The sequence below is a fragment of the Aplysia californica genome, unplaced genomic scaffold (genome assembly GCF_000002075.1).
Source record: "Aplysia californica isolate F4 #8 unplaced genomic scaffold, AplCal3.0 scaffold01549, whole genome shotgun sequence".
Lineage (NCBI taxonomy): Eukaryota > Metazoa > Mollusca > Gastropoda > Aplysiida > Aplysiidae > Aplysia > Aplysia californica.
The window spans coordinates 6074-13048 of NW_004798819.1; the positions used below are offsets into that span (position 1 = coordinate 6074).

Consider the following 6975-nt stretch of genomic DNA (forward strand, 5'->3'; position numbering starts at 1 on the left):
CTATGTAGGCCTACCGGTATTATAGGGTCTAATTTTTAAAAAAGAGTCTAGCTTACATTAATGCTTGCAGTGTAGATGTCTTATCATGTCTAATCAATTGAGACACCGACCTAAATCTAGCTACAATCCTACCCATATTGTTCTAGTTCTTCTAGAGTGAGTGCTGCCAAACATCTAGAAAAGCAGCAGTCCCTGTGTAAGTGTAAACTATGGGGAACACTCTTTCTGCCGTCTTCCGCTTTTATCTACGCCTCTACGTTCCCCTACTGTGACAACGTCAACTACAATTCATTGCCTGTAGTAAAGGTGTCAAGGTCTCTACCGTGTACACGTGAAAATGTACTCATGACCCGTCACACGCAAAAAGACTCACTGTGACCTTGAACCCTGGCTCGAATCACCTAACCGAGCTCTTCTGTAAGAAGAGTGAGAAATTTCAACACATAGATGAGCAATAGCCCAGATTCTGTTCCGCATTTGCTTTGACTAACAGGAAGTCCGACAACAAAACGGAAATTCGGCCACAATCGCCCTTGGCAGGCAAGAAGAAATTTCATGATAACGTACGGTTATTCTTTCTTGCTTGGTTAGTTTAGTGTTTGTTTGTTATTCGTTATTCGCATTTTAAGGATGGCCTTCGAATATTTTCTGCTGAAACAGAGACTTTTAATTTCAAAACAAATAATTTGAACGAGCCTACCATAGGCATGATAATTGATATTATCAGCACTTTCCTTTCGATGCGATTTTTTCAGGATTAAAAATGATTTACTGAGGTACCCTACTGTACAAGATGTAAAGCTGTTGGAACAAGAGGTTTTGTTTCTGATCGGAACTTTTATGAATTTGTTCCAGAAGCGATATTAGTCTATTTGTTGAATCTCACGCTGTATTTACCTCTCACTTCCATAGTTTCAATACTCCGTCTTTTGGCCGCACTTTGGGTTCTATTAATTTGGAAGGACCTGCTTCAGATTTTTTTAAAAGACCACTATATCAGCCCAAAGTAGCATTTGGAAGCTTAGATCTAGAAAATCTACTTATAAAAGTAAAAGCAACTTTGTGAGTTTTGGAAACAAGAAAGAATTAAAAAGTCCAACATCTGTTCAAGCGTTCTCTGCATTCAGGCTACCATCGAATATGGTATTGTGACCCCAGGCACTGGGCCTCCGAAGTCTCTGGTGTTTGGTCTCCATTGTATAAATGGCTATGGCGGACAAGTCGTGCGTTGTCTGGTTGATCTCTCGAACGATGTTTTAGTTCCATCTATTGGTCTAGATTAGCAAAACCTGAAAAGTAAATCACGACCAAAAACAATTGGGAAAACGCAAGAAAACACAGAGGACTTTACCAACAACTGGTGATGTTTTAAATCTGTAGTTTGGCTTTTCTCAAAAGTTGTTGCAATTGCAAGTAAATCTAGTTTGTGCTTGTTGGTCTGTCTCCGTTAACTTTGTAGTTCAGATCGTAGTCGTAAGTTTGTTGTTGTTTTATTCCAACACACAACAATGGCACGCCTACACCACACCATCACCAAGCCTAGATCTAGATCTAGATTCTAGTCTACGTAGACTACAGTAAGGTAAAGTACAGGGCAGGGCGATTGTTAAGATTCCCGCGTTTAATTCCGATGTGCGTTTTTCATACCCTCAGGCATATTTCGCTTGAAAGTGGCTATTCTCACCCGCCCGAAAGTTCTCGCAAGATCAACTCCTCCCCTTTTCTCTCTCTCTCTGTCTCTTTCTGAATACTGTCTATCGGTGTGGACGATCAAATTGACCAAAACAAAGTTAAAAAATGATGTTAAAACACAAAAGTAAATTAATTTGGTTGTCTACAAAGATGCTACAGCTATTTAACTTTTCGAATCGAGCCGAACTACGCGGGTTGCCATTTTGTTTTGCCCGGAAATTCTCGCGCTACTCCTCTCTCTCTTTCTCTCTCTCTCTCTCCACTGCCCACAGACAAAATTGTACGCTTTTAGTTTTAGTAGGCTACAGTTGTAATGGAACGTTTGTTCACGGCACAGAATTCTACAATTTTTCCTCACAGTGTAGAATTCTGTGGTTTAGGGTGAACGCAAAATTTGGTGAACGCGCACCGGGTGAGAATAGCCACAAGACTCGCCTGCACTATTCTCACTCCGGGTGAGAATAGAGGTGGCCATTTCGCTTTGGTCCTAGGGTTAGGGTTAGGGTTAAGGTTAGAACTTAGGGTTAGGGTTAGGGCCAGGGTTATGGTTAGGGTTAAGTCGAAGTAGGCAGTTTAGTGAAAATTTCAAATTTGTCTGATATGCTTTGAAATACTTTCATTTGAAAGCTCTTGCCTTCATGATCATAAAACAAAAATGAATTTTGTTGATATCTTTATTAGTTAAAAAGTTATGGCAATTTTTCATGCCTAAAATCCGGCCATTTTCAAGCCACTTTTAACACTGAGTTTTTGTGACACAAAAATGCAACTTTACAACACAAATGACCATTACTCAACACAAAATGTATATTTTTTAAAGTGTTGTACATCAGTTTGTTGAGAATTTTACACAGAATGCACACAACTACAAAACCCCTCTTTACAAAGTCACAGAAATATTTTTTGGGTACTTCTAGAGGTTCAGGGTGATAAAAAACCCCCGCAAGGATAACCCGAAATGGACAAAATGGGCTATATCTTTGCCGCTAATTGTCATATTTAGACAAATCATACATCATTCTCTTTGTCTTTTTTCACTGTTCATAATTATTAAAGAGTTAAGCCAATTAAGTAATAATTTCCAATTTTTATGACCATTCTTAAGTTTTCAAAACGTATTTTTAGTGTTTTCCTAATGGCCACCTCTATTCTCACCCGGGGTGAGAATAGTGCAGGCGAGTCTTTTGGCTATTCTCACCCGGTGCGCGTTCACCGTTATAGCCTAGATCTAGGCCAACAAATTTTGCGTTCACCCTAAACCACAGAATTCTACACTGTGATAACAGAAAAATTGTAGAATTCTGTGCCGTGAACAAACGTTCCATTACAACTGTAGCCTACTAAAAGCGTACAATTTTGTCTGTGGGCAGTGGAGAGAGAGAGAGAAAGAGAGAGAGAACAAAACAAAATGGCGACCCGCGTAGTTCGGCTCGATTCGAAAAGTTAGATAGCCGTAGCATCTTTGTAGACAACCAAATTAATTTACTTTTGTGTTTTAACAAAAAATTTTAACTTTGTTTTGATCAATTTGATCGTCCACACCGATAGACAGTATTCAGAAAGAGACAGAGAGAGAGAGAAGAGGGGAGGAGTAGATCTTGCGAGAACTTCCGGGCGGGTGAGAATAGCCACTTCCTTTCCTAATCGTTAAAGGGATTCCGTAAAAAAAAACCCCAACCTCTTAATGACCACCATAAGTCAGATCCCTATCCTTCTTTTACAAAGTATTGTAACATACATTTGTGTGAAGCTATATTTTATGCTTTCAAGTGCATAAAAGAGCTTATAAATTCAAGAAAAATGCTCTTCGGAGACCTAGTTGCAGACCCACTGGAACTTTTAATAAACTGCAGAAAGATGGCTTTTTGTATGCATTTTTACGGGAAGCGCCGTAGCGTTGTGTGAAGTTCAACCTGAACAACTCGGGTGTCAAAAGAAACTAGAAAGGATAATTTATAACTTCTGAAAGATTCATAAATATACAGCCTATAGTTTTCATTTTATCGCGTTGTAAAAACTGCCTTGTTTTCAGATGCAAATATTTCCAGTTCTACTGAACCGATTTTCACGCGAAGACCGCCATTTTGAAGACCTTTCTTTTCTGTTTAAAAAGATGTATCGGGAGTGGTAGTGCAATTCGCAAAACGAAACAAAACTGTGAGTTGTTTAGACCCACCGTAGCGCGAGGCTTCACGGCCGGTCACAAAAATCTACGGGGCGTACCGCGGCCGATTCGCCCTGCCGCGAGCGCGTTCACTAAACTGCCTAGGTTAAGGTTAGGGACCAAAGCGAAATATGCCTGAGGGTATGAAAAACGCACATTGGAATTAAACGCGGGAATCTTAACAATCGCCCAGGGCTGTAGTAGATCTAATTTTTAAATCATAATTCTAGACCTAGAAATCTAGAATGTAGTAGCAGCTCAGTAGTAGAGAAGTTGAAGCCCTTCAGTACCAGAGACAGAGACTCTTCAGATCTTTATTTTGGCTTGGGAAGTGGCTATCCTCATCCGGGGTGAGAATAAAAATACGATCTACCTCTCGCCTCGGGTGAGACTTGCCAGTGTTGGCTATTCTCACCCTATGTGAAACAAGACCTGTTTTTTGGGAGTGTACCAGTAACCGGGAAGAAACATGAAAGTGGCTATTCTCACCCGCCCGGAAGTTCTCGCAAGATCTACTCCTCCCCTCTTCTCTCTCTCTCTGTCTCTTTCTGAATACTGTCTATCGGTGTGGACGATCAAATTGACCAAAACAAAGTTAAAAAATGATGTTAAAACACAAAAGTAAATTAATTTGGTTGTCTACAAAGATGCTACGGCTATTTAACTTTTCGAATCGAGCCGAACTACGCGGGTCGCCATTTTGTTTTGTTCTCTCTCTTTCTCTCTCTCACTCTCTCTCTCTCCACTGCCCACAGACAAAATTGTACGCTTTTAGTAGGCTACAGTTGTAATGGAACGTTTGTTCACGGCACAGAATTCTACAATTTTTCTGTTATCACAGTGTAGAATTCTGTGGTTTAGGGTGAACGCAAAATTTGTTGGCCTAGATCTAGGCTATAACGGTGAACGCGCACCGGGTGAGAATAGCCAAAAGACTCGCCTGCACTATTCTCACCCCGGGTGAGAATAGAGGTGGCCAACCGGGAACAAAGTCACGAAGTATACAGACCCGGTAGGGGAACTCTTTGTGATTTCGGAAAGTTTCAGCGCTCTCTTGGCTCAGGGTGGACCTAGGTTCTTCTAGATATCTATATGGCCAATGTCTAGATCTATACAGACAGACATAATAAATCATTGATCTAGTTTTGAGGCCTAGATCTAAATGAAAATTGCGGATGTCTTTTCTATGAACGATCGTTTTTCCTCCGTTTTGGAGTTGAAGGAATCACAATTTGAAGAAAAGAACAATGTCTTAGATCTGATTTCAGTCAAGCAGTCACCGCCCTCTCCATTTCTATGCCTCTCTCCCCTCTTTTTCTGCCTGCCCCTCTTTTTCTGCCTTCCCCTCTCTCTCTCTCTCTCTCTCTCTCTCTCTCTCTCTCTCTCTCTCTCTCTCTCTCTCTCTCTCTCTCTCTCTCTCTCTCTCTCCCCTCCCCCCCCCCTCTTCTCTCTCGCCCTCGCTGCCTACAGACAAAATTGCACGCTTTCAACACTAGAGCGCTGGAACGTTTGTTCACGGCCACAGAATTCTACTTCTACACTTCTGTTATCACAGTGGTTCACGGTGAACGCTACACTGATTGGCTGAGGCTATCCTGGTGAAGGCACACTGGGTGAGAATAGGGGTGGCCTTTTTTTTAGTTGTTCTCATAGTTCCCCAACGGCCTCTAAGGTGTGGGGTCTTAAATGTGTAGGGAAAGACTTATAAATTTTAAGTTAAAGTAAAGACAGGACATGATCTAGATCTAGAATGATAAAATTAAAAGATTGACGATTTGAAACAGAATGCTGGCTCTGCTACCCAGCACTGGCAGATTGTTCATGTTCAATGATTAATCCCCCCGTGACATTAGATCTTTTTTTTGACATTGAAGATCAAAGTGCTGCCCTACACTACTGTGAAAATGAGGATGAAATAGATCTAATCTAGATAGACTGGATTCAGTGCATGCTATTTAAGTATCTGATAATGTTACAAAAAGTTACAAGACAGAATTCAGTATTTTAGAAATGTTCGCAGTGTGGTGAAATCAGGCGCTCGGCAAAATAATGAAAGAGAAGAAACTGGCATTTTTCCACAGGTTCGCCAATTTTGATCAAATATTTGTTTTTCGGTTCAACACCTTTTTGGCCCATTAAAAACATATTTCAGTGTGGATTTTACCGAAAAAAGTTGATTAAAGGCATAAATAGAATACATTTTCAGTTTTCACTCTCTCTCAAGCGAAAGAAATTACTAAACTTTGGCGACCCTATTTTCTTGTATTTTACCTCTGAATCCAGGTGACCCCACCTTCTTCAATCACCGATATAATCTCGATTTGTACCTAGATAAATGGATATTTTTTTTTTTATTGAAAGCGAGGCAAATTGGCAGGCTTAAAGATAATACCAATAACTCCATGCCCAAAACTGACGAGTGCCTGATTCCACGGCTTTGTGACACATATATATATATATATATTATAATATTTGTGTGTGAAAGATAATAGATCTAGGCTGACTGGTGTAATCTTCAAAGGGCGATCTTCAAATGTGATCTGGTGATCCAATCTGTCATATTTGATTCACAACCCAGAGTAAAGATCATTTTGACCTGGACTCAAGTTTGTGTAACATTTTCTACTTTAAAACTGTAACTTGACTCATGATCCTTGTTGATATGTGTGATATACACACTTACAAACAATCCTAACACTGTGAGCACTCTTCAGCCTCCATGAATCCTATCATGCATTGACAATTCAAAGTCTGAAGTGAACTTATTTTCAAACTGTCCTAACTGGTTTCTTTGACTATTTTTTGTTCTTCTACTATTGTGTTTGTTAATTTTTAATAGCACTGGATTTTTATCCTAGCCATCCTAGCTTGTTTTTACTTATCTAGTCTGCTTGCAGTTTTGGTTCTGCTGCAGATTTTTTTTGTGCAAAATGAAAAATGCAGAGGCCCTACAAATTTTTACTGTCGTGAAATTCAGCCACAGTCTCTTCTAAATGAAGCTTTTAAAGATTCTACTTTTTAGCTTGCCATTCATGCATTATGTATTCATAATATTGTAAAAATGATAAACTAACAAATGTTTGCTATTCTCAGGTCCTAAATATGAAATTATAATATAT

At 39.8% G+C, this 6975-nt stretch overlaps 1 protein-coding gene across 1 annotated transcript in view; it reads left to right on the forward strand.

Moving 5' to 3' along the window:
- Nucleotides 1-34: 34 nt before the first annotated feature.
- LOC101848718 (ankyrin-3) overlaps nt 35-6975 on the forward strand; it is a gene marked incomplete in the record, with an annotated part of 25443 nt that continues 18502 nt past the window's right edge. The window contains 1 exon segment of the mRNA XM_013090815.2: nt 35-1360.